Below are 15,154 nucleotides of genomic sequence, written 5' to 3'. Positions count from 1 at the left end.
GCCTGTACGAACCTGGACTTGTCAAGGTTTTACACGGCTTAGGCAATAAAGTAATCAAGTCTTCATTCAAAGTTAGTGGAAAGGAGCCAGATGATATTGAAATCTCAAAAAGAGCCAACAAAAGGGCCACACAGTTGCAAACTCATCATTTGATAATATTCGGCCAAAAAAACATCAGGTCCTGGTGCAGTTCTCCTCAAATGCAACTGTTTTATGCAGGGCTTTTGCCCACTGCACAGCGCTTTAAATGCGCCACAGAGGACAATTAATTATTCCACACTTCCTGGAGCTGCTGGAAGATCAAGCTTCTCTGGAGTGACCTCAACCAGTATTTAGGGCATGTCCTTCATATGACCATTTCTTTAGTCCCTCAGACTTACCTGTTGGGGGCAGTGAATATTGAGACTCTGGGAGGGAAAGGGAAACAACTGCTATTTCAAAAATTGAGATTGGAGGTGATTAAATGTATAATGCAGGCCTGGGTATCTGCGGAAGCTCCATCACTCTGGAGTTGGAGGAATCAGACATATGCTCTGGCCCTATGGGAGGTTCAGAATGCATCCTCATCTCAAATGCACACAGAGTTTCCTCATTGGGAGGATTTTATTAACACATTGATACCATTGGGTCATGGCTCTCTGTTAAATAAACTACACTTATAAAGGACTGGCAGAGGCAACATATGTGCTGGGGGTGGGATAAAGGGGTCATGGGAGAGAGAGAGGAGGGTGGTACAGTTGCCCCCCCCCCATTTGAGTTTGGTTGGTTCCAGAAGACCAAAGGAACCCAGTCTCCTGGTATTTATCCTTTCGGGGACAAAGCTTACGCCCACCCGGGCTTCATAGGGGTTTCCCCCCCCCCCCCTGGTTCCATGGATAAATGCATTCAAGGGGGGGCAGGGCTAGGGGAAATGGGGTGTTTTTTTTCCTTTATATAAGTAATGAAATGATGAAGAACAGGTTTTTCCTTTTTTGTACGTTTGTATGATTATGTTAAGTACTGATACTATTCTATACAATTATAATGTATAATCGCATTGTTTGTCCTCTGTGCCATCAATAAAAATTGTTGAAACTAAACCAGCTGTGAATTCAGAAGAGAGCCCCTTTCAGCATGGTTTGCCCACTAACATATGCACCGTGTCTACGGTAACTGCGCACTTCTTCCTGCGGTAGCTTTCTGAATTGGCCCATCAGTAAGCAGAAAAGACATCTAACAGAAGAAAATTCCACTTTAAGTTGCTCATTTATTCCAAGGTAAATGGCCAGTGCATGGACAAGAAAGATCATTCTTAGAGAGGATGGCATATGATATTTGTATATTAAAATAAGGCAAAACAGACCAAACAAAGGGGTAAGGGAAGACAACATAAGTTGGAAAAGGTTAACATATGACTATAAAGTGAAAGAGGAAATATAGGAAATCACAAAAATACGCAATCTGACAAACAGGACAGGCGTACACATACAGCGTATTTTATTCCTTCGTATGCAACAGTGAACAGCATTGAAAACACAGAATAAAAGGCAAAACAATACACACACCAACAGATGTGAGTAGCAGGCATGCAGTATTTAGACATTTAAACTGCGATGCACAAATTAAACTACTAAATAACACTTGCCATAACAGCATATCAGAGATACTCAGCAATAAAATATATGTTCATCTCCACTGACAAGCAGTATAGTAAATAGTCCATAAGAACAACAAACAAGATGCTGTGCTGGGAAAAAAACCCCAGATGGGCTAAGCAAAATTCTCATTAGGTGGACATGCAAGATGTACCACAGATGTACTTGTACCCATCCAAGAGCCACTAGGGTACTGGACCAGTACAATGTTGGTGGTGAGAGAAGGGTCAGTCTGAAAAAAAAACAGTGAAATGAGTTGGTCCCTGGCCTAACTAGTATTTTGCCCAGCACAGCATCTGCAACTGGAATATCTCCTGCAATCCTTTTCCATGGGGTAACCTCAACACCCTGGTGATGCAGTAGAATGGACCAGATTCCCAGCCCAGACAGAAAGCTAAAATGTTTTAAAGCCCTTCTGAAGCCCCACCCCAACCCCTTTCAAGAAAACCTGCCTATTCCCAAAGAAATATGCTAACCCGAAGCCCCCCTCCTCTCTGCATCACTCCAGCATCTCCTGGCATCCTGACTCACCCTAGGGGTCTGGGGAGAGGAGAAGGAAGTGATGGGGGCTGGAACAATCCCCACTTGTGTGTGCCCTGGCAATTTCCTTCTTAAAATTACACCAGCTGACCCCTGATTTGGAGCCTCATTTGGCATCTCAATAAGGGCTGAAAAGCAGATGCATGTGTGAACCCCCCTCCCCCCCCACTTGCTGAATGGGAGGGTAGACCCTGCTTCTGAGCACTCATAGGATCACAGCTCAAAGTGCTATAAACAGCAGTTCTGTAGACAGGGATTCAGCCATTACAGTTTTCCAAATGAACATTTACACCCCTATTCATAAAGATATGTTAATGTGGAAATTATGCATTATTAGTGACTATGCCTTATTATTAATATAAAATTAGAGCTGCAGTAGACAGCATGAATTTTTGCACAATACTGTGTCTTTCTGAATAGGGCTGAACGGCTTTACAGTCTAATTATTGACCCTATGCAGTATTTCATTTTCATTAAATATAATGTAATTGACAGGATTTAGTAAAAGAACTATGACTAAAGATTTATACCAGATATACCTAAACCACATCCTGGCACACACATGAAACGTGATGCTCGTCTTCCACCCTTTCTAATCATGTTTTTATTTGATTTTCACAGTAACACAATTTCAGTAGAAGTTTTCTCCATTCCTTAGTCCTGGAGCATAAGGGGTTTCTTCTGGGAGGCTTATTTCACCCTCTAACCACCTTAGGGGGGCATGTCCCTGCGATCTGCAAAATATGTTTTGCATTTTAAAACCTGTAGTGCAAGTTTTCATTAGCACAGTCAATGGCTGATCTTACTGCTGCTGTGCATGAACTTGACCTTTAACAGAATGTTCTTCACACAGTTAAACACTCTTTGCAGCTGTTTGAGAAACTTCATTTCTGGGGGGAGCCACCCCCCCCCCCAGAATATCTCAACAGTTCACGTTTAGATTTTTTCCCCCTCCCCCTTTTCTACGGATCTCCCTAGCCGAAACCTTCTGGTTTCAGGTGTAATCTTGGGCGGTCACTGAGGCATTGTGGATAATGCAGTTTTTCCTTTTTTCAATGTGCATGCCCTGGATTGCAGCGTGACTTCTGGCTCCAGCAAGCATTGCAGGAGGGTGTGCCAAAAGCTGGGTGTGTGTGTGGAGCTCACCTGCACTTCTCCCACTTCCTGCATCAGTATGATTGATCACGTAAACAGGAGCCGCTCAAAACTTGAACAGAGGCAAAGAAATGTGTTTAAGTTGAGCTGAAGTATTTATAGTTTGCATTGACCGTAAGTTTCTGTTCTATTAAATATGCTTTTCAGGAAACGTGATTGAGCGATCTCCCAGAAGACTCTAGTCTAGTCTAGTCTGAGTTAACTTGAAGTTCAAACAGTTCTTAAATTTTCTGTTTGCTTATGTTTTTGATTAACTCTTGTAATTACTATACAGTGAGTGTATAGTAATCTTCTTGTGATTTGTGGATGAATGTACCTCTTAAGGATTAGTTTAGTTTGCATTTTATTCTCTGTGTCATTTACTAGTAATAACCAAAATATACAGGTTAAATGTCAGTTGAATAATGAAAGAACTTGAATATCTTCGGGCTATTTACCACTGCATTCATAGGAGCTGGCTATGTGGTTGCTTGAGCACCCCCAATATTGAGAAAATTCCTTGTATATGTCCAGGAAGGGGTTATTTCCACTGGGCTTACCCCCCCCCCCCCCCCCCCAAAAAAAAAAAAAAAGTTGGGGCCCATGATTGCATTTACTCTCATTCTGCAGAAGGAGTTGCACAGTTCAATTTAGCAGATATTTGTAGGGCTGAAGCAAGGAAAAAAGGTATCCTTGGCAAATATCTAATCTTGTGCCTCAGATCTTCCTTGTAATTTATCTACTTACCAGCTCAGCTTGTCATGAAGAGGGATATATCAGCAGGTTTTGTAAATACTATTATGTTGTACTTGAATACTGTCAAATCCTTTTAATTAATTTTGGGGGCAGTAAACAGGAAGTGGACAAATATTTTAAGTTCACTTTCTTCCCTAGAGGCCCCTAAAGCAGCACTTCTCCTGGTTGCTGGGTCCCTGTGGGTCAGTAAGGGTAAGAGTAACATCCTCTACCATGCAGAACCATTCTCAGTATGAGGCTCAAGTTTAACAGATCTAGCGGCTCAAATAGGGAGATTTGACCCTGTACCGAAGAGGAAACGGTGCTGTTAAGTGCATCTGTTGTGTTAGTTGTGGGGGACCAAGCTGAGGTAGGGCTTCTGGGAAGAAATTTGAGAGGGGAGTAACTTAAAATGATTGCCTTCTGCCACCTCTGGGCCCTGATGTTCAAACCTCTGGCGATGAAGTGAAAAGTACTAGCCCCATACCGTGGAAACAGGGCAGAAACATAACCTTCCAATGCTCAAAGCTAATGGCATTCAAATTATATGCATGCTGTAGAAGCAAAGGCAAGGGGGAGGAATATGCTTGGCGCATTCGCAGACGAATTTCGCAGTAAGTGCAGTGCGCATGCACCAGGCAAACCTGAAAGCAAATCACACCGGTGGTGCTCTTGTGTGCCTTTTAAATATCTTTTCAAATTTTTTTTTTCATTTGAAAGGCTTATATTTAAGCGCAGAAAACAGGCATCAATGTGTGCTTCGCTTTCGGGTTTTCTCGGACTCGCGCACATTTGTTTTTCAGTACTGGCACTGAGAGTTTTGCACAGGCTTCCTTCTACGTCCAAAACAAATAATAATTGTCAGATTTTAAAGAGTCAGTCGCAAGAAATTCTCTTTTCATACCCCCCAATGACAGCTCCGAGCTGGTGTTATTTGTTTTGCTTGTGCACTGTTCTCTGATCATTGGGAGGGCATAGTAAATTTGCCTCATGTACATCCATTTGACTACATTTAAATACAGTTTTTGGCCATCTTTGGCACACATGTTCTTTCCTGATCTAGAGTCCTCTAAGCATTCTGCGCAAAGCAGCACCAGCACTAAGTTTTGAGCATTGAGGCCCTAGAACCTCTACATGCCTGGTGACAGACATGTTTGACTAATGGAAATGCCAGTCCTGGGTGTTTGATTAGGCCCTAGATTTACTTCTGTAAGTGTAACTTATTTTCAGAGAATACAATTTGTTTCAAAATTGTCTCACATTGTTACGAGTTACAAAAATAAAAGTATATCTTTTTGGGCAGACCAGGCAGTTGCCTAGGAAGACATTCGTGGGAGTGGCAGAGAGCATCTACATTCAAAGCAAAATAGTAGGTCTTGACAGGCCAACAACTTTAAGAAACTTTTTATTAAGCTACGTTAGGTGCTAATGCACACCTAATATGGCTTAAAATAGCCTCCTGTCGTATGTGCCAAATGTGTGTGTGCTAACCGCATGCTAAAAATATTTTAAAAAAATTTTTTTGAGGGGATGTATCTGAGGGCAGAGAGTGGGCGTTCCTGTGCCAATTAATTTTCACATCTACATTACTGCAATTTTTAAAAAAGGGTTCCAGGAGTGATCTGGGAAATTACAGACCGGTAAGCCTGACTTCAGTGCTAGGGAAAATGGTGGAAACTATTATTATGGAACTCATAGACAAACATGGCTTAACTAGTAAAAAAGGCCCGTTTCTGACACACATGAAACGGGCACTAGCAAGGTTTTCCTCGGAGTGTGTATGTTTGAGAGAGTGTATGTGAGAGTGACTGTGTGTGAGAGAGAGAGTGTGAATGTGCGAGTGTGTGTGTGAGAGAGAGTGTGTGTGTGAGAATGAGAGTGTGTGCAAGTGTGTATGTGAGACACAGTGTGAGAGAGAGTGTGTTTCATACAGATACAGTGTGTGTGAGACACAGACTCTCTGTGAGACTGAGTGTATGAGACCAAGAGAGTGTGTGAGTGACTGTGTGACACATAGAGAGTGAATGTGATACAGTGTGAGACAGAGTGTGTGAGAGACAGTGTGTGAGAGAGAGAAAGACATTGACTGTGAGAGAGTGAGTGTATGTGTGACAGAGATGCCACCTCTCCCTCCCTCTCTTTGGTGTCAGGCCCCCCCCCCCCCTCTCTCTCTTTGGTGTATGAGCGTTACTGTGCAGGACGCTGAGCTCTGGCTGTGTTTCAAGGAACTGACCAATCCTATTTAATAGAATGCACCTCCAACATTCTGAAGCCGAGACACCTGGTGTGGTTGGCCACTTCTGCTTGTGATGAACCCGGAAGTACGTGATGTCAATTCAGGAGATGGATTCAGAGAGCAGGAATGCCTCAGCCATGCAGTCAGCTTCAGAATGTTGGAGGTGCGTTTTATTATATAGGATGGGACAAAGTCAGTATGGTTTTAGTCAAGGGAAGTATTGTGTTTCCAATTTGCTTAATTTCTTAGAAGGTGTGAATAAACGTGGATAAAGGTGAGAATCTGGATTTTCAGCAAGTTTTTGACAGTTCTTCATGAGAGACTCCTGAGAAAATTAAAAAGTCTTAGGATAGGAGGCAATGCCCTTCTGTGTGTTAGGAATTGGTTATTGGACAGAAAACAGAGGGTAGGGTTAAACGGCCATTTTTCTCAATGCAGGAGGGTGATTAGTGGAGTGCCGCAGGGATTTGTACTGGGATCGGTGCTATTTAACATATTTATAAATGAACTGGAAAATGGAACAAGTGAGGTGATTAAATTTAATCAACTCACTTGTTCCATTTATCAAATTTATCAAAATGCATGTGGACTGTAAAAAACTACAAGAAGACCTTAGGAAACTAGAAGACTGGGCATCCAAATGGCAGATGAAATTTAATATGGACAAATGCAAAGTGATGCACATTGGCAAAAATAATCCAAATCATAGTTACCTGATGCTATGGTCCACCTTGAGGGGCATAATCGAATGGGGCGCCCAAGTTTTCCTGAGGGCATCCTCGCAGGACGTCCCCACGAAGGGGCGGGGAAACCCGTATTATCGAAACAAGACGGGTGGCCATCTTTCGTTTCGATAGTATGGTTGGGGACGCCCAAATTTCAACATTTAGGTCGACCTTAGAGATGGTCGTCCCTGATTTTCGGCGATAATGGAAACAGAGGACGCCCATCTCAGAAACAACCAAATCCGAGCCATTTGTTTGTGGGAGGACACCACATGCCAGGACACCAACCGGGCACCCTAGGGGGCACTGCAGTGGACTTCAGAAAAAGCTCCCAGGTGCATAGCTCCCTTACTTTGTGTGCTTGCCCCCCCCCAAACCCACTCCCCATAACTGTATACCACTACCATAGCCCTTAGGGATGAAGGGGGGCACCTACATGTGGGTACAGTGGGTTTGTGGTGGGTTTTGGAGGGCTCACATGTACCACCACAAATTTAACAGGTAGGGGGGTGGGCCTGGGTCCGCCTGCCTGAAGTGCACTGCAGTACCCACTAAAACTGCTCCAGGGACCTGCATACTGCTGTCATGGAGCTGGGTATAATATTTGAGGCTGAAACAAATATTAAACATTTTTTTTTACGGTGGGAGGGGGTTAGTGACCACTGAGAGAGGGGGAGATCATCCCCGATTCCGTCCGGTGGTCATCCGATCATTTAGGGCACATTTTTGTGGCATGGTTGTAAAAAAAAAATGGACCAAGTAAAGTCGGCCAAGTGTTCGTCAGGGACGCCCTTCTTTTTTCCATTATCGGCCGAGGACGCCCATGTGTTAAGCACGCCCCAGTCCCGCCTTTGCTATGCTTTTGACACGCCCCCCGTGAACTTTGGTTGTCCCTGCGACGGAAAGAGGTTGAGGACGCCCAAAATCGGCTTTCGATTATGCCAATTTGGGCGACCCTGGGAGAAGGACACCCATCTCCCGATTTGTGTTGAAAGATGGGCATCCTTTTCTTTCGAAAATAAGCCTGCTTTGGAGTCAACCTGGATTGGCCACTGTTGGAAACAGGATGCTGGGCTTGATGGACCTTTGGTCTGTACCAGTATGGCAATACTTCTGTATGTACCCAAGAAAAAAATCTAGGTGTCATTGTAGACAATACGCTGAAATCTTCTGTCCAGTGTGTGGCGGTGGGCAAAAAAGCAAACAGGATGCTAGGAATTATTAGGAAAGGGATGGTAAATAAGACCTAGAATATTATAATGCCTCTGTTTTGCTCCATGCTGCGACCTCACCTTTAGTATTGTGTTCAGTTCTAGTTGTCGTGTATAAAAAAAGATATAGCTGAATTAGAAAAGGTTCAAAGAAGAGTAAACCAAATGATAAAGGGGATGGAACTCCTGTATGAGGAAACACTGAAGAGGTTAGGGCTCTTTGACTTGGAAAAGAGACTGATGAGAGGAGATATGATTGAGGTCTACAAAATCCTGAGTGGTGTAGAACGAGTAGAAGTAAATCGGTTTTTTACTCATTCCAAAAGTACAAAGACTAGGGGACACTCAAGGAAGTTACATGGAAATACTTTTAAAACAAATAGGAGGACATTTTTTTTCACTGAATGAATAGTGAAGATCTGGAACTCTTTGCTAGAGGATGTGGTAACTGCGGTTAGCGTATCTGAATTTTAAAAAGTTTGGACAAGTTCCTGGAGGAAAAGTCTATAGTTTTCTATTGAAACAGACATGGTGAAGCAACTGCTTGTCTGGGATTGGTAGCATGGAATGTTTATACTAATTGGGTTCTGCTTTGGCCACTGTTGGAAACAAGATACTGGGTTAGATGGACCATTGGTCTGACCCAGTATGGCTATTCATATGTTCTTATGCTAACTGGATAGCTCAGGAAGAGTGCATGAGCCCTTACCCCATATAAAATGGGTGGCAGAAAGTGCACATGCGCTAAGCTGTTTTAAAATGGCCATGTGCTAATAGCAGCATTAGTGCATGGCCATTAATACAGAAAATAGGCTATTTTTAATGCTGTGGGAAAAACCCACACAAGAGCATGCTAAGGCCACTTTTGCCACAGCTTATTCCTTAAAGGTCCCCTTTAAGAAATTTCAGTACATACTTTTGCCCACAGTGCTATAGACACTTTTCAAATCGCCCTTTAACATGCATAAAGAAAACCCATAAGATCAATTATGGGTGCATAATATTGTCATTGTTGCAGTAATACCTATATATATTTTGTTATGGTGAAAGGGTAAAAGAAAAATGGGTGGTGGCGGGGGAGATATATACTCGATAAGAAGATAATTTATTTTACAATGGGAGTCTTTTAAAGACTTAGGAATTAAAATTAATGAAATTTTGATGTAATTAATTAGCAAAAAGGGGGCTCATGTACACTGTCTTCTGCAGCAAACAGTCCTTATAGAAAAACAAGATACTTACGGGGTCTTTTACTAAAGCTTAGTTCGAGTTATCTGTAGCAAGGTTCATTTTATTCTTATGGGCCCTTAGCTGACTATCCAGCTTATTTTTGAAAGAGAAAAACGCCTATAGTGCGACCTAAATCGGGAGATAGACGTTTGTCTCGCAAAGGCGCCCAAATCGGTATAATCGAAAGGATTTTGGGCATTTCCAACTGCACTCCGTCGCGGAAACGAATAAAGTTGACGGGGGCATGTCGGAGGCATGGTGGAGGCGGAACTGGGGCGTGGTTATCAGCCGAGGAGAGATGGGCGTCTTTAGCTGATAATAAAAAAAAAAAAAAAAAAAGGCGTTTTTGCCGCGATTTTGAGTCACTTTTTTTGGACCCTTTTTTTTCATGAACAAGTCCCAAAAAAGTGCTCCAACTGCCCAGATGACCACTGGAGGGAATCGGGGATGACCTCCCCGGAATCCCCCAGTGGTCACTAACCCCCTCCCACCAAAAAAAACCCCACTTTAAAAACTTTTTTCCAGCCTGTATGCCAGCCTCAAATGCCGTACCCACCTCCATGACAGCAGAATGTGTTCGATCCTCTCACAGCCTGTCCCTGGGTCAGATGTGGCTCTCGGGTGCACTACAGGGTCACATCAGCATTGCATTGTGGTGGGTGTAGGGTATTGGGCTCCGTGATTTCATTAGCTTGTGTTAGTCTCACGATGTTGGTAGTTGGTAGGCTCTTCTCCCATGGTGCTTTTCCCCCTGCCTACTGGGTCAGAGTGTGCCCTGTTGTGTTTCCTGTTGTAGTCCATGCGTTCAGTAAATCCAGACTGCCCCAATTTGACCGCCCCTATCGGACTGTCCGTTCACTTGTCTCTTAGATTGTAAGCTCCTTGAGCAGGGACCGTCCCTCTATGTTAAATTGTACAGCGCTGCGTAACCCTAGTAGCGCTTTAGAAATGTTAAGTAGTAGTAGTAGTGGCCATTTTGTAAGCCAGTTTTAGTTCCCTTTCCTGTGTTAGCCACGGTAGAGAACTTAGTTCGTCCCTTGAATGTGGCTGAAAGAGGGCATTGTACAGCATTCTGCCAGCTCTGACCTACTGCTCATCTCAGTACCAGGGAGACTCGTTGTCAGTGGGGCACAACCTCTGATCTGCAGTTAACTGTGAGTAAACGCAGTTATTCCAATAAAGGACGTTTTCGGAGAGATTAGTCTTCAGGTGTCAACTGGTGTGCCAATGTTATATAGCAGCAACAAGTCCTAGAGGCCTGCGTGTATGCAGGTCCCTGGAGCACTTTTAGTGGGTACCGCAGTGCACTTCAGCCAGGTGGCCCCAGGCCCATTCCCCCTACCTGTAACAATTGTGCTGGTAAATGGGAGGCCTCCAAAACCCACTGTACCCACATATAGGTGCCCCATTCACCCCTAAGAGCTATGGTAGTGTTGTACATTTGTGGGTAGTGGGTTTTGGGGGAGGGGGGTTGGGAGCTCAGTACCCGTGGTAAGGGAGCTATGCATGTGGGAGCTTTTTCTGAAGTCCACCGCACTGACCTAGGGTGCCCAGTTGGTGTCCTGGCATATCAGGGGGGGCGAGTGTACTACGAATCCTGGCCCCTCCCATGACCAAATGGCTCGGATTAGGACGTTTTTGAGCTGGGCGTTTTTAGTTTCCATTATCGCTAAAAAAACCAAACGCCCAGCTCAAAAACGTCCATTTTTTCGAAAATACGGTTCGGCCCGCCCCTTCACGGACCCGTTCTTGGAGATAAACGCCCATGGAGATAGGCGTTTCCGTTCGATTATGCCCCTCTATGTACACCAATGCAAAGCTTCCTTGAAGCACTGCAAATGAAAAGTCAGATCGAGATGAACTAGAAAAAAGACGATTTGTACTGGCAAGACACGAGCAGGAAATGAGAAATCATTCTCATTATGTACTGTGTGTATGTATATATACATATCTACCTAGAGATGTGTATATGAATATATACACAGACACAATAGAGTTTAGCATTTGAAAATATTCCCCCAAATTCTATAAATAGCACCCAAAGTTAGGTGTGTATTTGGGCACGTAATTATAGAATAGAGCCAGTTATTTATTTTTGTTACATTTGTACCCCGTGCTTTCCCACTCATGGCAGGCTCAATGCGGCTTACATGGGGCAATGGAGGGTTAAGTGACTTGCCCAGAGTCACAAGGAGCTGCCTGTGCCTGAAGTGGGAATCGAACTCAGTTCCTCAGTTCCCCAGGACCAAAGTCCGCCACCCTAACCACTAGGCCACTCCTCCATGCGTGTAACATAATGAATTGTCAATAAATTGGTGATAAATACCAATAAAATATATTTTATTTTACACATTTATAGACCTCTTAAATCAAAGGGGTTTAAAAACAAACAAACAAACAAACAAACACATAGAGCAAAATACATACAGCACCAACAATAAAATCAATAAAATACTTGGAAAGCAAATACTACCATTGTCTCATATCCATGACTTACATCAGAACTGTGCCACTGTAACAGCCATCTTTGGTGTTACCAATCACTTATTAGTGTAGATTTGCCATTGTGTGCATAACAGACTTAAAATACAAAGGGGGTGTTAATATGGGAGGGGCATGGACACGTCAAGTGTTCCAGCTATGCTTGTGTCCACTTTATAGAATAGTTAAATTTAGGCATAACTGTTTACACCAACCATAGATATGGTGTGAGTGGTCGAGCCTAACGTTTGGCATGCAACTGCAGACTAAGCTAGTATTCTATAATGGATTTGGTGTACAGCTCTACTGTTATAGAATACTAGCTTGACACCTAACTTTTTAATTTACTCCATGATGTCTAATTATGCTTCTTTACACGATTGTTCTTGGGGGGTGATGATGATTGTTGGATTTAATCATCAAAACCTCAGAGGAAGCTCTTGGAACCTGGAAGTTCACTTAAAGCACCTAACAACCCTATACTGTCCCTGTTTTTAGGTGTGTAAGTAATGCGATATAAGCAGCATACTAAGCTATATTATACTTTGGTATTTTAATTCTTTCTTTTCCCTGCTGGAATTGCTTATTGCCTATGGTCAGGTTAAAAACAGAATCAGAAAGAGTACTGTACTGTATTCCTAGTAGCAATGGTACTGGTAAACATAAATTATAAAACAGTTTTGTAAAATTCTGTGATGATTTCCCATTTCACTTCGCTTCCCCAATGCAAGTTCACTCCAGCGTCTCAATAACATTACATCAGTAGCTATCGCTTCCTCTTGTTGTTCCACATATGCCAGTGCAACCTTAATTGTCTTGATGCCTTCACTATTACTGACTTTTAGAATTCTAGGTTTAGCTTTCTGTTCCCATTCACCACATCAATCACATCATTGTTAGCTCTTCTTGCTCATCTGCCTGCATCCATTCTTGTATTACATTCAATTCTTGTATACCGCTAATATCCCCTTTCCAGAGTTCAGTGCGGTTTACATACTAGGTGAGACAAAAGCAGATGGTGTTAGTGTGAGGTGTGAGAAACATTAGAAACCATTGGTGTAATGCATGAGACTAAAGACATTAAAGGAAAGGATAATGGATGATATTTGGAGTACACACGATGGATTATTATGAAGCAGTCTTTGGGAATTGAGAGGTTTTTACCGTCTTCCTAAAGTTGAGGTAGCTGTTTTCTGTTCTGATGGGAATAGGTAGAGAGTTCCATATTTTGGCTCCAAGTACGGGGAATAGAAAGCTGTCTGATTTCAAATTGTCTTTTGAAATGGTGATGCTAGCATTAGTTGTTGTTTGTCTATTAGACTGGACCAGATATAGCTAAGCGGTCTTAGTCAGCAGTTCAGAGGTGAAGCCCTGTAAGATTTGAAAAACTAAACAAGCAGTTTTGAACCTGAGTCTTTATGCTATGGGAAGTCAGTTCAGTTTGTTTAGATGAGTTGAAACACCAGTATATCTATTCAGTCTGTATATTAGTCTTGCAGCTGTGTTCTGTATGATTTCCATTTTTTCTGATATTGAGACTTAATACCAAGAAATAGAACATTACAGTAATCCAAGTGAGGTAGGACTAAGATTTGGATTAGTAGTGCAAAGGCTTTTTGGTCAAAGAATGGTCTGATTAGACGTAGCTGTCTCATTTTGAATAGTGTTTTCTTCCATAGCTGATTAATATAGGAAGAGAAGGTGAGTGAAGAATCCAGCAAGACCCCTAATACTCTGGTTTCAGATTTGACTGTAAAGCTTTGACCATTGGACAGAGATATTGATGATGTAATGTTTCTGTATTATGTGACGATCTGAAGCCAAATTGTGACCAGTGTAAAATAGAAAATTTTTCCAGATAAAAAGAGAGTTTATTTATTTGCTGCATTTGTATCCCACATTTTCCCACCTCTTTGCAGGCTCAATGTGGCTTACATTGTGCCGCAATGGCGATCGTCATTAATGGAATGAGAAGTACAGAGTATTAATACAGTTAAGGTAAATAGAGTATCAAGTAAATTAGAAGTAGATAAATAATACATATGTATGTGATAACAAGGATAAAGTATAACATTCAGTAATAACAATGTGATTAAAGTATTCAAATTAAAAGTTCAATATTAGCTTGAGCTGGTACAGTTTAATGTTAAGTCTTTTATGAAGGATTCTTTTTGTAAGTTTCTTTATACAGGTTAGTCTTTAGTAGCTTCTGGAAAGATATCAAATCGTACGTTGTTTTTATGGCATTCGGTAGTGCATTCCATTGTTGCGTGCAGATGTAGGAGAAGCTGGATGCATACACCGATTTGTATTTGAGTCCTCTACAATTGGGGTAATGGAGGTTTAAGAAAGTGCATGAAGAACTTTTTGTGTTCCTTACTGGTAGCTCTATAAGGTCTGACATATAAATCGGGGCCTCTCCATGAATAATTTTATGAACCAGAGTGCAGATTTTGAATGTAATTCGATCTTTTAGTGGGAGCCAATGTAATTTTTCTCTGAGGGGTTTTGAGCTTTCAAATTTCACTTTTCCAAATATGAGTCTGGCTGCAGTGTTTTGAGCTGTCTGGAGTTTCTTAATGATTTGGGGTTTACATCCGGCGTAGATGGAATTACAATAATCCAAGTGGCTTAATACCAGTGATTGTACCAAATTGCGGAATACCTCCCTTGGGAAGAATGGTTTTACTCTTTTAAGCTTCCACATTAAATGGAGTTGTTTACTAATGTAGGTTTATAATGCTTTACTAAAAATGGGTATGCTTGCCACTGGATGGTAGTTTTCAGGCAATGTTACGTCTAGACCATATCCCTTCAGTAGTGGAGTGAGAACTATTTTACCCATATTAGGAGGGAGAGAGCCAGTTTTTAACAGCTCATTGAGATCGAGTAACCAGTTTATTGAGTAGGTGTTTGGACATTGATCCAGGGAGCAGTTGGCTCGAGAGCATTTCAACAGTATTGATCTTACATCCTCAGCTGTTAGTGGTTGAAAAGATTCCCAGGTTTGGTCAGTTTTGAGTCCTTGGGTTTTAGGATCTCTGGCAATTAAGGCTGAACTATGGGTTGGGCTATTTTCCTCTGTTGGAGTAGCCTTAGATAGTTCGGACCTAATCTGGAGGATCTTATTGGCAAGATGATCAGCTAGGTCTTGGGCATGAGAAATGTTTTCTGTGAATGTTCATCCTTATTAGTGGAAGCTAGTATTTTAACTAAGGAGAAAAGTTT

At 42.2% G+C, this 15,154-nt stretch overlaps 1 protein-coding gene across 1 annotated transcript in view; it reads left to right on the top strand.

The window, feature by feature from the left end:
* Nucleotides 1-3,328: 3,328 nt before the first annotated feature.
* Nucleotides 3,329-15,154, top strand: part of MACC1 (MET transcriptional regulator MACC1) — a 67,264-nt gene continuing 55,438 nt past the window's right edge. Inside the window, exon 1 of the mRNA XM_030201616.1 lies at nt 3,329-3,443. The gene's annotated coding sequence lies outside the window, so the exon portion shown is untranslated. The remainder of the gene's footprint in view (nt 3,444-15,154) is intronic.

The sequence above is a fragment of the Microcaecilia unicolor genome, chromosome 1 (genome assembly GCF_901765095.1).
Source record: "Microcaecilia unicolor chromosome 1, aMicUni1.1, whole genome shotgun sequence".
Taxonomy (NCBI): Eukaryota; Metazoa; Chordata; class Amphibia; order Gymnophiona; family Siphonopidae; genus Microcaecilia; species Microcaecilia unicolor.
The sequence above is the reverse complement of the archived record's forward strand: the minus strand, read 5'-3'. Positions and strand labels throughout refer to the sequence as shown.